The sequence below is a fragment of the Pelecanus crispus genome, chromosome 1 (genome assembly GCF_030463565.1).
Source record: "Pelecanus crispus isolate bPelCri1 chromosome 1, bPelCri1.pri, whole genome shotgun sequence".
Lineage (NCBI taxonomy): Eukaryota > Metazoa > Chordata > Aves > Pelecaniformes > Pelecanidae > Pelecanus > Pelecanus crispus.
In genome coordinates, this window is record NC_134643.1 from 126,292,710 (window position 1) to 126,304,782 (window position 12,073).

A 12,073-nucleotide genomic window follows, 5' to 3' on the forward strand; every position below is an offset into this window, starting at 1 on the left:
GAGAGGAGGGGATCACTCACACAGACTGACTAAAGGAAGAAAAAGAGGGACTAAGTGCAGAGTACAGTATCAGGAAAAGTTACAGTGCCTGTGGTAAGTGACCCCCTTAAATCTTTAACAATAGAAACCTGACTGATCTGTTTACTCATATAACTCGCTTTCTATAATTTCAGTATTCTCATAGGAATCAGCAGTAATATGGAAACCAGCAGAAATGACAGACAGTTGACCCAGAAAAAAAAAATATTTTCAGCTTTACTATACAACATGCTGCATCCAAAACAAAGGCTTCATTAAAAAAGCTGCTCGTGATTTTTTTGTAGAATCACAAAAAGACACACACCCCAAAAATTTTTGGAAGAGCTGCTATAGACTATGTGCAGCCATCATAAGTGCTTTAGATTTTCTGACTGCAGAGGGCATTTCAGTCCAATGTAGGAGGGACTACAGGACCCTGCTCTCAGACATGCCATTAGACATTTTACCAATGCTTTAGTGAAGAAATCTGATCAATAGAGTGTACTACCCACAGAACAATGGAGAAGCCACATTTTGCTCGCTAACAGCTTAATTTCCCAGGAACTATTGATAGTACTAACATCTCTGCCGATGAAGACAGAGGACAGAGTTGGTAAGGCCATCTGCTCCCTCAGCCTGTACATAGTGTGCAGGGCTAACACATCCCTGAGTGTGGCACCCAGGAGCCCTGCACTCCTCAAAGCAGAGGAAACACGAGCACAGAGTGCCAAACTCTCAGGCACAAAAATACCTTCAATAGTCTGGTCCAAAGGAGCATGGTTTTTTGAGGGAAGTCCAGCAGATGTGGAACACTCCCTCTTCCCCTTCCCTGCCAAACCCATCCATTGCAGGGCTCTGTGGATAGGGCAGAAATGAAAGGGGCTTGGAGAAACTTGAGGTCATGGCTAATAGAAACCCAGAAACCTGTGGTTCAACAAGGAGAAGCACAAAGCTCTGCAGCTGAGGATGGAATAACCCTTGCATCAGTACTAACTGAGAAGCAACTGGCTCAGCAGCAGCTGAAAATAATGTGTTATGGTGGACACCAGGCTGAGTATTAGATAGCAGTGTAGTCTCATCCCCAATAAAACAAACCATGTACCTTGCTGCATTGGACGAACGTGGTCAGTGGATCACAGGAAGTTATGACTCTTCCTCTGCTCAGCAGTGGTCAGAACCACACCTGAATTACTGTGTCGAGCTTTGGGCACCCCAGTTCAGAAATGATGTGGAGAAATGACAGGGAGCCCAGTCGAAGACAAAAGGATAGCCTAGGGCCTACAGCAGCTGAGGGAGCTGACCTTGTTTAAATTGGTGAAGGGGGAATCTGGGGTGATCCAGTATTAGTCAATGACTGTTTGATAAGCAGTTTGACAAAGATGATGTAGCCAAAATCTTCTCACCAGGACGGTAGTGCAACACTGGGATGGGTCACCCAGAGAGCATGTGGATTCTTCATCAGGACTTAGCTGGGCAAAGCCACAGCAACCCTTACCCAGTGTTGGTGATCATTTTGCTCTTGCAGGGACAGGAGGCTGGACCAGGCAACCTCCAGAGGCATCTTCCAAGCACCACTTCTTCAGTTCCGTGATTCAGTTTCATCTTCTAGGAACAAAGAAGATACAAAAATTAAAAATATATGCTGTGGTTATTCATCAGACAAAGCAAGTTCAATTTCAGAGACTTTGTGTCTCTGTGTTTTGGTAACACTTAGAGGGAGTGGGACTCCATTAAGGGAAAAAGGCTTTTTGACAGATAAACTGGCTGAACAACAGACTAGGACAGGCTCCTGTCAAACAGCAACTGATCCCTTGAGGAAGGACTAGCACTAGAGCATTTGCAACTAGTAAATTGTCTCTCAGCATACCTGAAAGAACATGCATGCCTACCAACACTGGTCTTAGCCACAGATGAGCTGGTTGGGGAAGCATTGTCAGCACGCTGAGATCTCCCTTGAGGAAGGCAGAGCTCTGGGAGACTTGTGGAAGACCTGTGAAAAGCAGGGGTCTCAAATTGAAAAGACAGGCAAAGACTGAAGAAATTCTTGAATCTGGTGAAGCTAAAGGCCTTTGCTCATTAGAAAAACAATGGGGAAGGACCAGTTTAGCAGAATAACAGAGTCAATTCCACAAGCTGAAAGTCAATAAACACAGGACTTGCTCATAAGGGAACAAGACTTCCACAAGATTCACAATGGTATGGTTTGTTGGAGATGCATGTAAATGATTGTGAAGAGGTAGGTCTCAGGAAATAAGAGTGCATTCAACTCTCATGCAGATGGATTGGAAAGCAAGGTCCTGGGAAAGAGCACAGAACCCCCTCTTGTCTAGTTCTCTCTCTTCTGAAAGAAGAAAATATTAAAAAAACAGAAAATCGTTCCTTTTTAATTCTGCCCTTTTCTCTGTTCCCACCCTACCAAGGAGATGACAAATGGTACTTGAAAGCTCTTGATGTTCTAACAAAGGTGCAGGAAGAGAATGTATATGCATTATGATATATATGCATAGGTACAACCTTCTCTTCTGAGCCAGTCTATTCAAGACCAGCCCATGGGTGTGCAAGTACACTGTAGGAAAAAACATGAAAGAGCAGCAGTGGGTTCCATATTCACTTGCCAGGTTTTGACTCTCAAACTGCAGGAAAGGACATACTCGACTAAATAGAGTAACAGAGTGTCATGGTTTAACCCCAGCCAGCAACTAAGCGCCACGCAGCCACTCACTCACCCTCCCCCCCAGTGGGATGGGGGAGAGAATTGGAAGGGTAAAAGTAAGAAAACTCATGGGTTGAGAGAAGAACAGTTTAATAATTGAAATAAAGTAAAATAAAATAAAATAAAAATATTATTAACAACAGTAATTTCTAAAATGGGTGAAAAGGAGAAGAACAAGAGGAACAAAACCCAGGAAAAAACAAGTGATGCAATCACTCACCACCCACTGACTAATGCCCAGCCCGTCCCCAAGCAGCAATTGCTGCCCCCCAGCCAGCTCCCCCCAGTTTCTTTACTGAGCATGACGTCATATGGTATGGAATAGCCCTTTGGCCAGTTTGGGTTGACTATCCTGGCTGTGCCCCCTCCCAGTTTCTTGTGCACCCAGCAGAGCATGGGAAGCTGAAAAGTCCTTGACTGGTGTAAGCACTACTTAGCAACAACTAAACCATCAGTGTGTTATCAACATTCTTCTCATACTAAAACCAAAACGCAGCCCTGTACCAGCTATTAGGAAAAAAATTAACTCTATCCCAGCCGAAACCAGAACACAGAGGAAAGAACTGACTGATTTAGATACCGTCATTCTGTCAAGATGTTCTGGTGACGAACAAGGAGGGTGAAACGTGTTGTTTGAGTAGTCACTCAAACCTCAGGGAAAACATATGATACAAGTCTTGTCTTTCAGTGTTCACAAAACATAGCAGCTATCCAGATCTGTGCCACGGTGATGTGTTTTCCCATACCTAAATAGGTGGCTTTTCTCTAACACCATGTCCTTCAGCCTTCTGCTGATCCCCTACCAGACTAACCTGTTTTGTAGACAACTGTGCTCTTCTCTTTCTCCTTTTCTGGTAACATTCCAGCAATTTCTCTTCATTTGGCTTCTCTATTTTTCTTCCTAGACAGAGACTTACAGAAATGGGACTGCTGGCATCTACCAAGATGTGTGCAGACCCCAGCGGCATGGAAACAAGCACACCTTTCCCTAGGACTGCAATCCGAAGCACACTGTGGCACAAAGTTTATCTTTTAAGTACTTTCTCAGTGAAAGCGCATTGTGTATGTACTTTGCAGGGATTTCTACCACAAGTGTCCTTTACTGTAGATATCAAGACAAACCAGGCAAAGACCTTGACACTTTCCCTGCCCTCAGTTTCACATTAATCTTGAGAATGGCTTGGGGTGCAGTTAGTGCCATCTAGGGTTGCTCCTCCCTTGCCTGACCTGCCTAGGTCAGAGAGTCACTACATCCTGCAGCCAGCTTTCTCTGACCTCGTGCAGTGTTTCTGCTATGGAAAGTCACCTTGTTGGTCTTCTCTCACTCTTTACGGTTTTAAACATTAGCACCACCCCAGTTCCCCTGTTCTTCTTGCTGAGGAAGTCCCCCTAAGACAGGTATATTTGGAGAACTGATTTCACTTGGGAAGGAGCCTTACATGTGAAATGGAGCCATTCGCTTTCCCTGAGGTGGGAGAGATGTGACACCAGTCCTCACTTCATAATTCACAGAGGATAAATACATTTTTCTTTCCAATCACACTTTTTTCAAACTTTCAATATTGAGTAGCATCAAGGTGAAGGCAGATGTTGTCACTTATGTCTGGCTTTTCGCATTAATTTTTATATTTTAGCCTTTAGAAAGGTACTGGCTTTGACACACTTCTGGTGAAGGAGAAAAGATTTGAGAGAATGGAGGATCTGTTTGATCTAGCCATTCCATCCAGGACTAATTACAGTCCCTTACAGAAAGCAGTCAAGGGGATGATCTTGCAGTGCTAACCTGCAGAAACTTAACCGACATGACACAGCTTGAAGAAATATTTTGTCAGCTTATGCTCCTTACTGCAGCACAGTGTTTGGCAGAAGTGATGGATGAATGTAATAACTACCACTGTTTCTTTTTACTTCCATGTCATTAATGTGTTGCTTCTTAATGTTAACAAAATATGCACTAAACTTTTCAATGTAATACTTCAGCGTCATAAAGGCCCTTTCTGTGTGAATGGGTACTACAGGTACCTGTAAGTTTGCATGGAAAAAGAAGTTGCAAGAAACACTGTGGCAAAAAGAAGAATACATGCAGAGAATGTAATAAGCAAAAGTTTCCCAAGAACTGATAAGCCCTGGAGACTAATGGTCCTCTTGAACCTGCAAGAACTGATAAATCCAGGACCAAGAGTTTGCTGCATTTGTTCAAGGTCACATCAGTGTCAAAGAGTGGGTTGTGTAAGTCAAACCACATCCAAGAGTGTGGCAGCTGCTATATGAAAAGGCTACAAGATTATGTATATGCCTGTTGAAAGAAAGAACCCTCTGAGCGACTTCCCAAAAAAAAACCCCACCTAGAAGCCACCAGGACATCAGTACAACCCTCCGCTTCTGAGTAAATGGACTCAAAGCTGCTGCTCCAACGGGGAGCTGTGTGATAAGTGGTTGTGTGAGTCAACTGTTAGAGTGAATGTGCCATGTGAATAGTTAGTTGCTATTAATAACAACAGCTTGGGTTTTATCGCTAGTAACAGCTTAATGAATAAAAATTGTTCTAAGCAATATTGACTGTGATCCGTGTCTCCCCCAACTCACTTCCCTATCAGGGAAAAGGGAATTTATAGCATGAGAATGGGGGACATTTCATTTCAGTTGAAATGCAAGGCAACTCTCTCCTGCCTATGTATGATGTGCCTGCATAAGGCTTTGTGTCTTTGCATTAGTGCTTGATATGATAAACTCATATTGATCTGTGTCAGTTCATGCATTTTACTTGCTATGTTCAGTGAGCAAAGCTCTAATGGTCACCAGTTTTTTCAGAATGTATTTAATATCATAAACAAAAATAGTTATTACTGTTAATCAGCAGTCATAACCTTGGAATGAACTGCCTGGGGGATCTGAGCTTCAAGTGGGTGGACAGCACTGTGTCGAGGAAGAGCACGTGCAATTCAAAGTGTTAGCATTGGCTCCATCGCTGGCTGTGCAGCTGGGTACATTTTATACTGGACAATGGTCCTTTCTGGGAGAGGGAAAAGGAGTTACTTCATGATTCAGGGGCTGCATTCAGCAGCACACAATCCACAATGAGTCACTGCTGAAATGTATGGCAGGGCAGGAAATCACAGCTGTCGGGAGTTATTGCCGCCAGTGCAGTTATGAAATATTCCCCCCACTGCCAGAAACAGCCATCCCCAAGATGAGCAAGAGGCTATTTTTACCATCTACTTTGTCTAGGTCTGCATGGCTGAATCAAGCCCAGTACTTCTAGCCCCTGTAGCTGTACAGAGAGCTTTTTTTTAAAAAAAAAAAAAACTTGAACAATGTCTGACCGGTGTGGTGATAGCTCCTGTAGGCAGCAATCAGACAGCAGCAGTAGCAATAGCCCTGAGATGTACGAATTGCCCAAATTAATCTTTTGGGTCAATTTGAAACCTAAAGTTGGGAAAGGCTAATGTAACTAATTTCACTGCTAATCAATTTAGCAGAAATGTCCAGTTAATATAGTTATGTCTTAATCCTAAATCATTTCCCTGGACTTTCCCGAGGGCCTTTGATGCTAAAAGCTCTGGTTTTCTCCCTTCACTTTCAACTTTGAATGTGTAGTTCTGCATTTTCAGAACAAAACTCTGCAGCATGCAGAACACTGACAATGTAAAACAGGACAAAATAAGTTGAATTTAATGCAGTATAGATAGTGCAGTGGATACTACATCACTTTATTTCTTTCCATATTTAATCCTAAAAAGACCCCTCGACTAACATTATTTGATTCTTCTCTAGATGGTATTTTGCAGTCTTTCTTCAGACTTCTAGTCTAGTTTGCTGGGCATACACAATTACAGGAGAGCCTTGATTATAGTCTTATAACTGAAGTAAATACAGTAGAGGACAGAAGTGGGAATAAATTCATAAATACGGGAAAGTCTACATGAGGGGCAGTGACTGGATTCATTGTCTGGGTCAGTCACCTGGATATGGAGGGGCAGCTGGGAGAATATGAGACTTTCTCTCCCATTCATATATGAAAATGCACAGATCCCCTTCATCTGAGGTACTGGGTGAGTGGGGCTACCCCAACTGGTGAAAAAAATGCAAGTAATATGGGTGAGACCTCCAGACCTTCTCTCACTCTGAAGCTCTCCAACAGAAGTTGCATTAGGAATAAGCCATTCTGGGCCAAGCCATCCACCCACTGTGGGTGACTGTACCCACTAACCAGGTAAGTCCCGTAATATTGAACTGACTGTGTCTTGGCTTACACTGCAGCTCCCAGAGCAGATAGAAGAGCTGCCAGAAAGGCAGAGACTCATAGCTCAGAAGTGAATATGAATACATGACCTTTTGGGTCCATTGTTGTTGTAAAACAAAGGATTTGTTTAGCCACAGTCCTAGAAACTTTTGCCATTCCTTTGGGGTATGAGCAGAACTATGAACATGTATGGATTTGTTATCTTCTATATGCTTTTTCAGTGTTATGCAGGAATAGGTAGAGAAAGAGAGAAAATTAATTTGCTGGATGTTTATTTTGGAGGAATTGAGATCACCTTCCTGTCAGCCTGATAAAATAGCTTATGAATCAAAACTGGAACTTTAAAGGGGAGAAACAAGTATACTGTCCTCCCATATTACAGAGATGGACTAAAGCCACAGGAAACAAAGGACTGAAGAGCACAATGCAGAATGAAGCAAGTGTTGCAAAGATTGCAGCCTGTGAGTTTTGTCTTTGGATGATCAGAGAGGAACAGGACAGGATGGTATGCACGCACACTCTGAGCCTTAAATCCTCTCTTTTAATCTTTACCAGACACAACTATTTCTGGGGAATGAAGGCACTTCGTACAAAGAGAAGGGTGACATGACACAGAATACCTGTAAGCAGAAGCTGTCGTGGTTTTGATCATTTTGCTGCTGTAAAAAACATCCTGATGCATCTTGTCTTTCAAGAAATAACCATAGTTGTGTCTTTCATTCTGTCTAGTTACTTGTTAATGCTCACTTCTACAGACCTTTTTGTTTTCCAGCTGCTACAGATGGGGTAAGCTGTGGTGTCAGGTGGCCTTTCCATGTTCTGGGCTTTCCTATGTGAAATGAAAGAATATATTGGACTACAAATAGGAACACAACACAGTGTTATATGGGAGACAATAGGGTAGGGTTGTGAGGATGTCCAGAAGATGCATTCCTTTACTAAGTCTCAGGAAGTTACATTTGCAGAAGTGAGCCATACTGTTGACATGGACTCTATTTCTTCAGCTTCTTTCCGTTACCCAATAGCTCTGGAGTCTTTAAGAAAAACAACAGAAATCAGTGGGTTCACCAATCCAATATGCAGTTTTTTATAAACATGTCAGACAGTGACCAAACTGCTTGCAATTGTGAATGCATCCAAGGAAGCAAGAACACACCTATGATAGAAACCACAGGCACCATCTGTCTTTATTTTGGAAGTGCAGTGTTACCACTTCTTCCCCTTCCTTTTCCACTCCCCTCCTCTTCAAATGGCTTCCAACTATTGTACTGTCCTTGTATGAAGCTCCCTGGTTCCATCAGTTCCATTTCACTAGTGGTCTGTTAGTGAGAAACTAAATAACTCTTTGGAGCTCCCTTGGGCTGACATCTACCGAGAGCCGATGAATCTGGGCAGGAAACTGGAAGCATAAAGGCACAGTCAAACCCAGCTCACAGCTCGAGGTGGGAACCCGTTACCTAACTCAGCGTGAAAGCTCCATCCTCCACTGCTAACATCTACAGCCACAATATTCAGTCAGTGCACACTGACAAGAAATCAGTTGAACTTAACTCAGAGGTCATGAGATACCATCACGAATGATCAAGTTGGGAGGTCCCCGTGTGAATTCCTTAGTGACCCTCACTTCTGACCTCAGAACAGCAACAGCAACTAACGTCGCATAACGACTCGATGTACCTGTTTTGAGCAGCACCTTTTCCTGTGGCTGATGAAAGCAAATATGTCTTCTATATTCTTTCGCATTTAGCAGGCTACATAAATACCCTCAGTATTTATCACAGCTGGTACTTCCTTGCTGTGACTGTTATCCAGTGAAAATGCCCATGCTCTAGCCCACGTCAGTCAGAACTGTGAGCTTTTCCTGCCTCTCCAGATCACAATGCTAATACTGTTCATGTCTTATGAAATGTTCACTACGAAATGTTCATCATCTTTTGAAGAACCCTGTCATCTTTTCTGGAGAAAGCAAACTCAGATAACTCCTCAGCCCAGGTATTCCCTACAGCAGCACTTTGCTCACACTGCTAAATCAAAGAGTATTCTAATGCTTTTGCAGCTCTGTGTTACATATTAGTTTCACAAGAAACATCACATGAACTTGGACCTCAGGCCAGTAATCATGAAGTCTGGATATAAAATGTGTTTTACAGTATTGTTCAAACATAACAAATACCTCAGGCAAATTTTTAAAATCTGTCAACTGACTAAAAAATGATGTCCCATCAGAGGCTGCTGAAAATGTTACCCGTGTCATCATTGCACCTTAGGAACAGCAATTGTTTCTTGTTCTTGGAGCCACAGGAAACACAGCGACAAGCTATATCTAGATTCATCACTGCCCTCTACATACAGGGTAACATCATCCATTCCCCTCCCATCTTGACAATTTTAATGATGCTCTCCAGGAAATTCTGGGAAATAGAAAGCAATCCCTCTCTCTCACACAGGACACAGTACCAAAAACCTCCAGTAGCAACAGAGCAAGAAGATTAGTAAAGCTCTATTGAAAGGAAAATTGCGACAAAATCTTAGCTCTGTTGCTGCTACTTCTGTTTTATGTAGATGTGTGTCCAGTTCAGCTGCAGTAATCTTAAAGAGACATTAGAACACATTAAAGTTGTTGAACACAATTCATTAAAATTGTAGATCAAAAAGCTGGCAGTGACAGATGAAGCTCAGATTGAGGCAGGAATGTGTCTCCATCTACTCTACTATCATGCATCAGCACAGCTCCTCTCAGCGTTGCTCAGCACGTGCAGCAATTTGATTCCTGATGTCAGGCTGAATTGCCTGGATGGCTGTCGCTGGGGATGGTGGTGCTACTTGTTGGCTACTTTTGAAATGGTGAATGGAGGAAGCCACTGATAACTGCCACATGAATTATCAATCTTGTCTCTAAATTGCTCAGCTTAGCACTCTTGCAATCACACTGTCTGCAGCGTTACAGATAGGGGAGAAGACTATAATCTGTTATTATGAATTTTAATGTAATGCTTTATATTTATACCGAAGCTATATTCCATAAAACTGAAATGAATTTCTAATGCTGTAAGTATTATTTGCTATTTTCCATTCTGGCTACCATTTCATTCAGATTTTCTTTAATAATGTATTTTTATAGGCCTGCACTTCTGCAACTCTCCTCTGCCAGCTCAACTCTTCTGCTAACAGTAGCAATGCCTCACAAAGCCCTGTGATTTGAAGTGACCTTGGGACTATCCTTTTCCCTGTTCTCCCCAGGCTGGTAAAAATCATAGCATGAGCTGAAAGCAGCCCTGAATTTCCTGGCTTTTGTTAGCTTATCTAGGATTCTCCTGACATGCATTTTTGATGTTTAATTTCTTTTGTATGTGGCCACCTCTTTAAACTAAAAGGGGAGCAAAGCACCCTTTCCCAAACAACAGCCAGGAGCATCAACAACCACCTGCACACTGACAGAAAGCATCTCACCACTGAACCTCCCAATCAGCGTAACCATCACCTCATCAGCACAGTTGTCACGTACCTCCAATCTCTGCAACGGTGCATAGATGAGGCTGTTAAAGGTTGCAAAGAGAGGCAAGTTTCTTGAAAGCACCCTGCTGCTGACTCCCTGCCTCATGACTGGCATGCTGATGATACCGCGTGTCAAGTGTCATTTTCTTGCCTCCCTCCCCCAGCAAGTACCCTTCTAGCGCATGGAATAGAGGCTTTCGCAAATTAAGAGCAACAAGGCCTCCATGCTGTCTTCTCGTCATCTTCCAGGGACTCACCGCTTCAATTAAGCCCTGGAATTGTTCTTCCTGTTATTGCCTGGCATCTCTCCCTCTGTGACGGTGCTCTTCCCCTGTCCTCCCCCCATCTCCTCCTTCTTTGTTTTACAGCAGCAGAACTGCGTGCTAACAAGGGAAAACTTCTTCCAGCCCCAGATGCCGCACCCTGCCGACATCCCCGAGAACAAGACTGCATTCATCTCATACATTCACAAGGAGTGGAAAACTCTTTTGGCCAGGTGGGCCTTGCAGCTGCTTTGCCATATCAGCTAATACTGTTTAACGTGTCCCCTTTGAATCAAATGCTGAGTTAACTTTTCTAAGTAGCATATGGACAAATGCTTGTTCAGGTTTGTATCTCATACCCAGGATAACCAATCTCTTTCCTTCAAGAGAAATACACCTAATTTGGCCCGCTATATCAACGGGGTCTATTCATTTACTAAAGGACAGGAGAAGAAGACACCAAAATAAATTACTGAAATATGGTTTGATGTTGTATAAATTAAGGAAGGTCCCTGTCTGTTTAGTGGTGACTCAGCAAACAAACAAACCTTCCTGGCTTGACCTCACACAATACTGAGTACATATAAGCAGTTTTAAAGCTCAAGAAACCCTAAATAGACATACAGAGAACTTTCTGAAACGTTTCTGAAGCTGGTCTCAGGGCTTTGAAAACATCAGTTTCAAGATATAATTTACTGTCCACTGTCACAACTAAACAAATACCACAGATTAAAGCAAAATATGTTTGTGAGTCTACAAAATATGGAAATAATGCACATGGAAAACAGAAATCTTCCTAACCATCTGGAACCTAAGTATTTACCATCAATATTAGATCCAGCAACACTGTAGCTAGTTAGCATTTTGTCACTGATTTCAGTGAGGCTAGGAATCACAGACAGCCACAAGCCTTTGGAAATGGAAGCGTAGTGCTCGATAAGCAGAAGAACTCACTTCCAGCAACTGTGAAGTTAGGGGTGCACAGCTGGCTGAGTGATTTTGTTTCTTTGCATGTTAGATAGTAAGAGAGGGGAGAGAGAATAAAAAAAAGATTTTTTTTTTTCCCTTGGTGTTCCTCTTCAATTACTTAGGATAATTCTAAAAGTCCTAACAGAAAATTGTAACCATATGTTATGTAAGATACATGCCTAAGCAAGCCAGATCAGGAGTCGAAAGTTTGGAACTCACTGCTTAAAGTATATTATTTTGTATCCTTTTATGCAAAAATCTGCATTTCATGCAAAACACAAAATAAAATTTCTTCATTATGCACCATGCGGGTAGCACAAGTAGGTGCATTGTTCCCTTACACTGATCTGCCAGTGGGAATGGCCTGCATTT

At 42.6% G+C, this 12,073-nt stretch overlaps 1 protein-coding gene across 1 annotated transcript in view; it reads right to left on the reverse strand.

The window, feature by feature from the left end:
* Positions 1 to 1,105: 1,105 nt before the first annotated feature.
* Positions 1,106 to 12,073, reverse strand: part of C2CD2 (C2 calcium dependent domain containing 2) — a 433,467-nt gene continuing 422,499 nt past the window's right edge. The window contains exon 15 of the transcript XR_012830840.1: positions 1,106 to 1,120. The gene's annotated coding sequence lies outside the window, so the exon portion shown is untranslated. The remainder of the gene's footprint in view (positions 1,121 to 12,073) is intronic.